Below are 12422 nucleotides of genomic sequence, written 5' to 3' on the forward strand. Positions count from 1 at the left end.
ACTCCTTCAATGGTTGGGTCGGCCAATGGCCGAGTGAACATGGTGGTGAGGTTCACTCGGCCATTGGCCGAGTGAACTGCTGGAAGGTTCACTCGGCCATTGGCCGAGTGAACTACAAGGCCGACTGAAGGGTTCACTCGGCCATTGGCCGAGTGAACTGCTGGAAGGTTCATTCGGCCAATGGCCGAGTGAACTGCTTGGGCGGCTGGAAGGTTCATTCGGCCAATGGCCGAGTGAACTGCCTTGGTAGCTGGAGGGTTCACTCGGCCATTGGCCGAGTGAACTGCTGGAAGGTTCACTCGGCCAATGGCCGAGTGAACTGCCCTGGTGGCTGGAGGGTTCACTCGGCCATTGGCCGAGTGAACTGCCCAATGGCCGAGTGAGCCATTTGACCCAGCCAATTGCCGAGTGAGCCATTGACTCGACCCATGGCTGGGCGAGGCGTTTGACTTGGCCATTGGTTTGGGCCGGCCCCTGGTTGAGTCAAGGTTTCGCCGCCCAAGACCTCGTACTAGCCACGTGGGTCGAAGAGATGCCTTTGTTCCCGTTGGCCCTAGACGGGCCGACAACATCAAGCAACCGAAATAAGAGTGAACGAGTACTTACATTGATTTTCTGTTCACGAACTGAAAGCTTTCACAATCCGTCTTCGTCTTGAACGTACAAGCTTCCCCACGATCCAACAAAGAACTCCTTCTTTAAGGACTCGATGTGATGACACCTTAGTCTTCCGAAACGTAATCTCCGAGACGAATAAGAAAGATGAGTGGGCACAGTCTTTATCTCACTAGATCATGAAACTAGGTGTCTCGAGATCTTTCTCTTATTTTACTAAGAATGGAAACGAATTTCCGAGGGGAGGGAGAGGCTGTTTTGCACGGCTAAGGTAGCCTAGAGTGCACGAAATTATTAGGTCAAAAACCTTAATTTTTGCCTTCTCATGAACCCCTATTTATAGTAGTAAAAAGGAGATATTCATGCAATCTTCCAGAATATTTTATTTCCTTTTATTGTGTTCACACTAGAGGATTTAATCTAGGCCCTTGGATCTCAACAAGTGAATCCTACTTTTTCTCTCATCCATCAGATCAATATCTATGGGATATTTAAATAGAGAATAATTTATTTAGTGAGATAATAAAGGAGAATATATTATTCTCCTAAATTTTCTCCTAAATATTCTCCTAAATATTCTCCTAAATACTCTCCTTTAAATAAGGAGAAAATACAGGAAAATATCTTATATTATTCTCTCTCCTTTATTTAAACAACTAAAGAGAAAATATTGGTAAATACCAATTATGAAAATTTTGAACTTGATGGCACACGGCCAAGGGGATTTGCGCAAATTCCTAGTGCCAAAACCCTAATTCGATTTTCATATTTTGTTCAAGGCCCAATTTGCTTAAAACCCAATTAATTATTTATTTACTTGGTCCAACAATAAACAAATAATTAATAATTGTTTATTTACTTGATCAAACAATAAATAAACAACTCTACCATAAATATTTATTTAATTCTGCGAATACCCGTTTTCCAGAATTAATGCTGTCAATCACAATTACAGCAAGTGAGATTAATAATGATAAACATTATTATACGAAAGTTCTTATCCGCCTTTATCAGAGCCGAATCGGGGACTATGGACCTACTAATAGAAGCTTAACAAATCCGATGAAAAAGACGAAATAGTCCTTTCTCTTTTGTCCATCGATTCGTCTAATCTTGGTCAAATACTCCACCTTGTAAGCCAAGACTGAACTCTCCTTTATACTAGAATTATATTTACTCATCGTGACGAGTGTCCACTGATATAGTCAGTTCGTGATCAAGATCCTCCAGGTTCAACCCGTATCGAGAGGAGTCAATTTTTCCGTTATACTTCTCTTGATACATATCAGCCCTAAGCATTGTTGCTTCCCCAGCGAAAGATTCTTTCGAACGTTACTTACTTCGAAAGTGCGCGCAATCTATCGGTTCTGGAATCAACCCTTAGGTGAGAGAACATTAACCTTCTTTCAGGAAGGCTGGATTCCGTATCTGTAAATCACTTCCCACTCGAATTATGCTCTGAGAAAACTCCCAAGACAAAAGCTGTGATTAGCATGAATAGCCTTTTAGCGAATGAGTCAAAGAGCTCAGTAACATAACCCAGTGTCCATGATCACTTCAGGATTTAGATCAAGTCTCACTGTGACCATCATAGTGGCCTCGGTTAGTGTGTCGTAACGGTCCTTAAATGATACATCTACACCAAGACCTGTCCGGGTCGTACACTTACCACAAGTGTAGAATGCTCCCACATAGTGATCAGCCTTCACCCATGTGTTCCACATATATGACTTTAGATATAGTTTTTCAGGCGTATATCAGTCATCGACCATGTTTTAGCACACCGCCCGAACTCAGGTGCCCAGCACGTGACTCAGTTAGATACGAAGGCTATGGAATAATGAATGTTTAATAAATCTTATTAAATAAGAAATAACGCTTTCAATTCAAATAGATAATAAATGTCAAACTTTATTTTATTAATAATTTCAACGAGAATTTACATAAGTATCTTCTCGTGGGCAAGAATTCCTAACAATCTCCCACTTTGACCTAGAGAAGATATGGCATGTATCTAAGGCCCATTCCTCCCACATGTTTCATGAACACATGTTCAGATAGTCCCTTTGTCATTGGATCCGCAATGTTGTCTAACGTCGAGATCTTCATGACTGCCACGTCTCCTCTTCGAACTATTTCTCTTATAAGGTGGTACTTTCGTTCTATATGCTTTCCTCTCTTATGGCTGCGAGGTTCCTTTGAGTTTGCGATGGCTCCAGTGTTATCACAGTGGAGTTGCACAGGCTCGTTCATTTTAGGAACTACCTCCAGTTCGGCTAAGAAATTCTTAAGCCAAACAACCTCTTTGGCTGCCTCGGAAGCTGCAATATATTCGGCTTCCATAGTAGAGTCTGCGATACTAGATTGCTTAATGCTTCTCCAGACAATCACTCCTCCATTGAGAGTGAACACTGATCCAGACGTAGACTTCAACATGTCACGGTCTGCCTGAAATTCAGAGTCAGTGTATCCTTGTATCACCACGTCATTACTTGTGTATACAAGCATCATGTCTCTAGTTCTCTTAAGATATTTTAGGATATGCTTAACAGCTATCCAATGTTCTTGACCAGGGTTTGACTGGTATCTACTAACAACTCCCACTGCATAGCATATGTCGGGTCTAGTACACAACATGGCATACATCAGACTCCCAACTGCTGAGGCATATGGAACTCGACTCATATCCTCCACTTCTTGCGGTGTCTTAGGACACTGCTCTTTCGACAGGAACTTTCCTGAACGAATTGGCAATAATACCCCATGGGCATTTTGCATCGACAAGCGAGAAAGTACCTTATCTATATAAGTACCTTGAGACAGAGCTAGTAGTTTGTTCTTCCTATCACGAATGATTTGGATTCCTAGACCAAAAGCAGCATTCCCCAAATCCTTCATTTGGAATTGCTTTGCCAGCCACTCCTTTATGTCAGACATTACTTTAATATCGCTTCCTATAAGGAGTATATCGTCTACATAAAGGACTAAGAAAACAATTACTTTCTTTGAGTACTTGTAAACACAAGGCTCAGAAAGGTTTCGTTCGAAACCATAGGTCTTGATCACCTCATCAAACCTTTGGTTCCAGGATCTAGACGCTTGCTTGAGTCCATAAATGGACTTCAATAATTTGCAAACCTTGTGCTGTTGACCCTTTTCTATGAATCCGTCTGGTTGAGCCATATAGATTTCTTCTTCCAGATAGCCATTCAAGAATGCCGTCTTTACGTCCATTTGCCAAATCTCATAATCGTAATGAGCGGCAATGGCCAGAAGAATTCTGATGGATTTAAACATGGCTACAGGAGAGAAGGTTTCGTCGTAGTCGATTCCTTCTCTTTGGGTAAAACCCTTAGCCACAAGTCTAGCCTTAAAGGTTTCGACTCGTCCATCAGCTCCTTTCTTCCTCTTATAGATCCACTTGCACCCAATCGGTCTAATTTGTTCGGGTGCATCTACAAGAGTCCAGACTGAGTTCGAGTGCATAGACTCTATCTCTAGATTCATGGCTTCTAGCCATTTTTCTTTGTCCAAGTCGACCATGGCCTCATTAAATGACACGGGGTCGTCGTCGTTCGCATCCAAGGCAACGACGTTTGCTTCAAAACCAAGATATCGGTCGGGCTCTCTAGAGACCCTCCCACTATGACGAGGCAGTGTAGCACTTGGACCAACGTTTGTGTTTTCTTCTTCATCTCCCACTCTCACAACAATTGTAGGTGGAGATGGATCCCCTTGGACGTTAGTCTTCGGGGTTGGTCTAACATTTTCCTCGAGTATAATTGTACTTCGAGGCTTATGATTTTTAACATAATCATCTTCAAGAAAAGTAGCATGAGTTGAAACGAAAGTTTTCCTATCAATAGGATCATAAAATATACCTCATTTTGTCCCTTCTGGATAACCAACAAAGAAACAAACGTTTGTTCTTGGTTCCAGCTTGCTCGATTTCTTTTTCAAGACATGAGCGGGACAACCCCAAATACGGAAGTGACGCAATCATTCAGGTGCGCCAATGGCCGAGTGAACTGCCTTGGTAGCTGGAGGGTTCACTCGGCCATTGGCCGAGTGAACTGCTGGAAGGTTCACTCGGCCAATGGCCGAGTGAACTGCCCTGGTGGCTGGAGGGTTCACTCGGCCATTGGCCGAGTGAACTGCCCAATGGCCGAGTGAGCCATTTGACCCAGCCAATTGCCGAGTGAGCCATTGACTCGACCCATGGCTGGGCGAGGCGTTTGACTTGGCCATTGGTTTGGGTCGGCCCCTGGTTGAGTCAGGGTTTCACCGCCCAAGACCTCGTACTAGCCACGTGGGTCGAAGAGATGCCTTTGTTCCCGTTGGCCCTAGATGGGCCGACAACATTAGCCCCCCGAGTTTCCGGTCGAGCGTAGGTCGAGTGGAAACTCAAAATCTACGCTTTTATGCGGATGCGGGATGAATGCTCTCGGATTGGCATCACGAGGGACGGCTTTCTTGCGTCGCGAGGGACGGCTTCTGTGCGTCACGAGGGACGGCTCTTGTGCGTCGCGAGGGACAGCTTTTGTTGCGCGTGGCTTATTTTCTCGACTTACCGACGAAGGCATAATCGACTTGCACGTCTTTGTTGTGCGCGGCTTATTTTCTCGACCTACCAGTGAAGGCGTGGTCGATTAGCACGACTTGGGCCTCGGGGGGCCTCAGTGTCACGTTGGCGTGATCGGGTTTTCCGCGGACGCTGGCAAGACCAGATGCGCCCTGGCGGACGCAAGCCTTGAACCCATTTGTAACTCGTTGCCCATCGGCTCACGAGCTGGGCGGCGAGCGCGATGCCACATTTGTGTGGCCAAGTTTCCCGTGGACGCTGGCTAGACCAGATACGCCCAGCGGACGCAAACCTTGAACCCATTTGTAACCCGTTGCCTATCGGCCCACGAGCTGGGCGGCGAGCGCGACGCCACATTTGTGTGGCGAGGTTTCCCGTGGATGCTGGCTAGACCAGATACGCCCAGCGGACGCAAACCTTGAACCCATTTGTAACTCGTTGCCTATCGGCCCACGAGCTGGGCGACGAGCACGATGCCACTTTCGTGTGGCCGGGTTTCCCGTGGACGCTGGCTAGACCAGATACGCCCAGCGGACGCAAACCTTGAACCCATTTGTAACTCGTTGCCTATCTGCCCACGAGCTGGGCGGCGAGCGCGATGCCACTTTCGTGTGGCCGGGTTTCCCATGGACGCTGGCTAGACCAGATACGCCCAGCGGACGCAAACCTTGAACCCATTTGTAACTCGTTGCCTATCGGCCCACGAGCTGGGCGGCGAGCGCGATGCCACTTTCGTGTGGCCGGGTTTCCCGTGGACACTGGCTAGACGAGATACGCCCAGCGGACGCAAACCTTGAACCCATTTGTAACTCGTTGCCTATCGGCCCACGAGCTGGGCGGCGAGCGCGATGCCACTTTTGTGTGGCGAGGTTTCCCGTGGATGCTGGCTAGACCAGATACGCCCAGCGGACGCAAACCTTGAACCCATTTGTAACTCGTTGCCTATCGGCCCACGAGCTGGGTGGCGAGCGCGAACTTGAGACTAAACTCGAGGACTCATGTAGAGCCTGCACAAGGAGTAGTTAGTTGATTTGTGGACTTGGGACTCAACTCGAGGGCTCTCGTAGAGCCTGCACGAGGAGCAGTTAGTTGGCTTGTGGACTCGGGACTCAACTCGAGGGCTCTTATAGAGCCGGCACGAGGAGTTTCGTGAATAGTCGGCGCGAGGAGTATCGGTCGACTCGCGGACTCGTAACTCGACTCGAGGAATGAATTCATCTCGAGGAGACATGTGAAGACTCGGCACGAGGAGTATCAGTCGACTCGTGGACTCGAACTCGACTCGAGGACTCACGTAGAGCCTGCACGAGGAGTTTCGTGAAGAGTCGGCGCGAGGAGTATCGGTCGACTCGCGGACTCGTAGCTCGACTCGAGGAATGAATTCATCTCGAGGAGACATGTGAAGAGTCGGCACGAGGAGTATCAGTCGACTCGTGGACTCGAACTCGACTCGAGGACTCACGTAGAGCCTGCACGAGGAGTTTCGTGAAGAGTCGGCGCGAGGAGTATCGATCGACTCGCGGACTCGTAGCTCGACTCGAGGAATGAATTCATCTCGAGGAGACATGTGAAGAGTCGGCACGAGGAGTATCAGTCGACTCGTGGACTCGAACTCGACTCAAGGACTCACGTAGAGCCTGCACGAGGAGTTTCGTGAAGAGTCGGCGCGAGGAGTATCGGTCGACTCGCGGACTCGTAGCTCGACTCGAGGAATGATTTCATCTCGAGGAGACATGTGAAGAGTCGGCACGAGGAGTATTAGTCGACTCGTGGACTCGAACTCGACCCGAGGACTCACGTAGAGCCTGCACGAGGAGTTTCGTGGAGAGTCGGCGCGAGGAGTATCGGTCGACTCGCGGACTCGGAGCTCGACTCGAGGAATGAACTCATCTCGAGGAGACATGTGAAGAGTCTGCACGAGGAGTATCAGTCGACTCGTGGACTCGAACTTGACTCGAGGACTCACGTAGAGCCTGCACGAGGAGTTTCGTGGAGAGTCGGCACGAGGAGTATCGGTCGACTCGCGGACTCGAACCTCGACTCGAGGAATGAACTCATCTCGATAAGACATGTGAAGAGTTGGCACGAGGAGTATTAGTCGACTCGTGGACTCGAACTCGACTCGAGGACTCACGTAGAGCCTGCACGAGGAGTTTCGTGAAGAGTCGGCGCGAGGAGTATCGGTCGACTCGCGGACTCGTAGCTCGACTCGAGGAATGAATTCATCTCGAGGAGACATGTGAATAGTCGGCACGAGGAGTATTAGTCGACTCGTGGACTCGAACTCGACCCGAGGACTCACGTAGAGCCTGCACGAGGAGTTTCGTGGAGAGTCGGCGCGAGGAGTATCGGTCGACTCGCGGACTCAAAGCTCGACTCGAGGAATGAACTCATCTCGATAAGACATGTGAAGATTTGGCACGAGGAGTATTAGTCGACTCGTGGACTCGAACTCGACTCGAGGACTCACGTAGAGCCTACACGAGGAGTTTCGTGAAGAGTCGGCGCGAGGAGTATCGGTCGACTCACGGACTCGTAGCTCGACTCGAGGAATGAATTCATCTCGAGGAGACATGTGAAGAGTCGGCACGAGGAGTATGAGTCGACTCGTGGACTCGAACTCGACCCGAGGACTCACGTAGAGCCTGCACGATGAGTTTCGTGAAGAGTCGGTGCGAGGAGTATCGGTCGACTCGTGGGCTCGTAGCTCGATTCGAGGAATGAATTCATCTCGAGGAGACATGTGAAGAGTCGGCACGAGGAGTATTAGTCGACTCGTGGACTCGAACTCGACCCGAGGACTCACGTAGAGCCTGCATGAGGAGTTTCGTGGAGAGTCGGCGCGAGGAGTATCGATCCACTCGCGGACTCGGAGCTCGACTCGAGGAATGAACTCATCTCGAGGAGACATGTGAAGAGTCGGCACGAGGAGTATCAGTCGACTCGTGGAATCAAACTCGACTCGAGGACTCACGTAGAGCCTGCACGAGGAGTTTCGTGGAGAGTCGGCGCGAGGAGTATCGGTCGACTCGCAGACTCGAAGCTCGACTCGAGGAATGAACTCATCTAGATAAGACATGTGAAGAGTTGGCACGAGGAGTATTAGTCGACTCGTGGACTCGAACTCGACTCGAGGACTCACGTAGAGCCTGCACGAAGAGTTTCGTGGAGAGTCGGCGCGGGGAGTATCGGTCGACTCGCGGACTCGGAGCTCGACTCGAGGAATGAACTCATCTCGAGGAGACATGTGAAGAGTCGGCACGAGGAGTATTAGTCGACTCGTGGACTCGGACTCAACTCGAGGACTCATATAGAGCCTGCACGAGGAGTTACGTGAAGAGTCTTTCCTGGGGACCTCCGGCCTAACCATCGGCCCCTTGAGACTTTATTATTATTATATATATATATATTTTTTCTTTTTGAGTTGTTGTTGAGTTTTTTTTTATTGAGCATTGATCATCCCTGTTAGCCCCCCGAGTTTCTTGTGTTTGTGAGACGAAGGCCAAGAAACTCTTGTGTTGGAGGTATACAAAAGAGTTGTCATGTGTAGAATAACTTTTTATTGCAATAAAGGGGGTTGTTACAGGTCGTCATGGCATTTGGCCTTCTTTTATGAAAAAAAGAAAATTACATATTTGAAATAAAAGCAATCACGAGGTCGATCGAGCTCGGTCGTGAGTTTAAGGGTCGAAGTAACGACACTCATGGCTTGCTAGCAGACGTGACGAATTCCTTGAAATCCCCACCTCGAATTAGGGAATCAATTCGCTTCTTAAGCTGGTTGCACTCGATCGTCACGTGCCCGTGATCTTTGTGGTATTCGCAGAACCTACTTCGATCTCGCTTCGCGGGGTCCTTTGTGAGTGGAGCGGGGCTTCCCAGCTCATCGCGGCGTAAGCTCAGGATCCGGTCGGGCGTTGTGTTGAGTGGGACGAAGGATCGCTTCGGGGCTGGAGAAGGGTGGTCGTTAGGGACTTGACCCTTCCGACGCCTTTTCCTTCGTGACTCGGGACCAACGACCGGCATCACAAGCGTGGCTGCGCACTTTTGGTCGAGTGCTCGATCAATGTTGGGTGGTCGCTGCCTCAAGACAATCGTGCTCGCGATCTCGCATTGGGCGTTGAGCTTTTCTCTCAAGTCGCTCTCATGGGATTCCTTCCGGGAATTGAGGTGATCTCTCAAGTCTCCGGCGGCCGTCCCTATCACTTTAGGCGAGAGTGCGTCATTTGAGTGACGTTCTCGATAGACGACACGGCCATTGTTGTCGTCATCTCCCCGGGGGTTTCGTACGCGGATGGTGAGCTTGGAGCGTCGCTCTCGGGGCCTAGATGTTGAGCGTCCCCGTGTATCGATCGACACTTGTCGTCTCGACGTGGTCGCCCAAGGGTGTCCCCTCGAGGGCGCGTGCGGGTGCTCATCAGAAAGTTGACGTTTCGATGCGGCCGCCCGAGGGTGTCCCCTTGGAAGCGTGCGCGCGTGTCCACTTTCGTGAGTAGCGTGGTCGAGGTTGGTCTCATGGTTGATGTCGCCGACGTTGTTGGAGTCGAGGAGGTCGGCGATGAGCGTATTGGTAACGCCGGGGCGGTCTAGGAGTTCGGCGAGCCTTCGAGCCGTGTCCGCTAGGACTGCGGCCTCGGGGTCATTCGCCGGGTCTCGGGGCTGGCTCTCATTATCATGAGGTTGCCCTTCGAGACGGTGCGCAGAGCTTTGGAGGTCGCGCCTCGAGCTAGTCGCTCGGGCGCTCATGGAGGTGGCGGGGCTACGACTCATCTCTCGAGAGTCGTAGAAGTGAGAAGAAGACTGGTAGAGGGGATGTGTTGCCAAGGTCGAGAGAGGCCCTCCTTCTAGCGCCAAAATGTTGTCGCTGATTTTCGGACGACTATTTAGGAGCCCAGAGTGGTTAGACCCAAGGCCGGACCAAGTGGTCTTACTCCGGCTCGAGCGTGTCGGACTTGGTATCCCAAGTCGTCCCTTAGCTGTGGGTGAAGCTCACCTTGTCTCGATACCTGAAAAGCAAGAAAGAGATCGTGAACTACAAAGGGGAAACAGGGGGGGTGCCCCTGTTTACCTCTCCGACGCTCAACATTAGTGGGATTGAGGTGGAGTATAGAGGTTTTAGGGGTGGTGAGAGGCCAAAGATGAGTGAAACGAGTGAAGCATGAGTTTGACAGCGTTTCGGGGCTCAAAATTGGATTACCTTTGGGAGAGGGCAGACCTCTCTATTTATAGGCGGCCAAGAGGTGGTTTGAAGTCCCCTTGGCCGAGTGAGCATGCTTGAGTCGGCCATTTGACTCCTTCAATGGTTGGGTCGGCCAATGGCCAAGTGAACATGGTGGTGAGGTTCACTCGGCCATTGGCCGAGTGAAAGGCTTGGGCCGGCTGAGGTTCACTCGGCCATTGGCCGAGTGAACTGCTGGAAGGTTCACTCGGCCATTGGCCGAGTGAACTGCAAGGCCGACTGAAGGGTTCACTCGGCCATTGGCCGAGTGAACTGCTGGAAGGTTCACTCGGCCAATGGCCGAGTGAACTGCTTGGGCGGCTGGAAGGTTCATTCGGCCAATGGCCGAGTGAACTGCCTTGGTAGCTGGAGGGTTCACTCGGCCATTGGCCGAGTGAACTGCTGGAAGGTTCACTCGGCCAATGGCCGAGTGAACTGCCCTGGTGGCTGGAGGGTTCACTCGGCCATTGGCCGAGTGAACTGCCCAATGGCCGAGTGAGCCATTTGACCCAGCCAATTGCCGAGTGAGCCATTGACTCGACCCATGGCTGGGCGAGGCGTTTGACTTGGCCATTGGTTTGGGCCGGCCCCTGGTTGAGTCAAGGTTTCGCCGCCCAAGACCTCGTACTAGCCACGTGGGTCGAAGAGATGCCTTTGTTCCCGTTGGCCCTAGACGGGCCGACAACATCAAGCAACCGAAATAAGAGTGAACGAGTACTTACATTGATTTTCTGTTCACGAACTGAAAGCTTTCACAATCCGTCTTCGTCTTGAACGTACAAGCTTCCACACGATCCAACAAAGAACTCCTTCTTTAAGGACTCGATGTGATGACACCTTAGTCTTCCGAAACGTAATCTCCGAGACGAATAAGAAAGATGAGTGGGCACTGTCTTTATCTCACTAGATCACGAAACTAGGTGTCTCGAGATCTTTCTCTTATTTTACTAAGAATGGAAACGAATTTCCGAGGGGAGGGAGAGGCTGTTTTGCACGGCTAAGGTAGCCTAGAGTGCACGAAATTATTAGGTCAAAAACCTTAATTTTTGCCTTCTCATGAACCCCTATTTATAGTAGTAAAAAGGAGATATTCATGCAATCTTCCAGAATATTTTATTTCCTTTTATTGTGTTCACACTAGAGGATTTAATCTAGGCCCTTGGATCTCAACAAGTGAATCCTACTTTTTCTCTCATCCATCAGATCAATATCTATGGGATATTTAAATAGAGAATAATTTATTTAGTGAGATAATAAAGGAGAATATATTATTCTCCTAAATTTTCTCCTAAATATTCTCCTAAATATTCTCCTAAATACTCTCCTTTAAATAAGGAGAAAATACAGGAAAATATCTTATATTATTCTCTCTCCTTTATTTAAACAACTAAAGAGAAAATATTGGTAAATACCAATTATGAAAATTTTGAACTTGATGGCACACGGCCAAGGGAATTTGCGCAAATTCCTAGTGCCAAAACCCTAATTCGATTTTCATATTTTGTTCAAGGCCCAATTTGCTTAAAACCCAATTAATTATTTATTTACTTGGTCCAACAATAAACAAATAATTAATAATTGTTTATTTACTTGATCAAACAATAAATAAACAACTCTACCATAAATATTTATTTAATTATGCGAATACCCGTTTTCCAGAATTAATGCTGTCAATCACAATTACAGCAAGTGAGATTAATAATGATAAACATTATTATACGAAAGTTCTTATCCGCTTTTATCAGAGCCGAATCGGGGACTATGGACCTAGTAATAGAAGCCTAGCAAATCAGATGAAAAAGACGAAATAGTCCTTTCTCTTTTGTCTATCGATTCGTCTAATCTTGGTCAAATACTCCACCTTGTAAGCCAAGACTGAACTCTCCTTTATACTAGAATTATATTTACTCATCGTGACGAGTGTCCACTGATATAGTCAGTTCGTGATCAAGATCCTTCAGGTTCAACCTGTATCGAGAGAAGTCAATTTTTCCGTTATACTTCTCT

Source organism: Urtica dioica, chromosome 12 (assembly GCF_054948205.1).
Source record: "Urtica dioica subsp. dioica isolate 48M chromosome 12, U.dioica_male_clone48M_v1_H2, whole genome shotgun sequence".
NCBI classification, from domain to species: domain Eukaryota; kingdom Viridiplantae; phylum Streptophyta; class Magnoliopsida; order Rosales; family Urticaceae; genus Urtica; species Urtica dioica.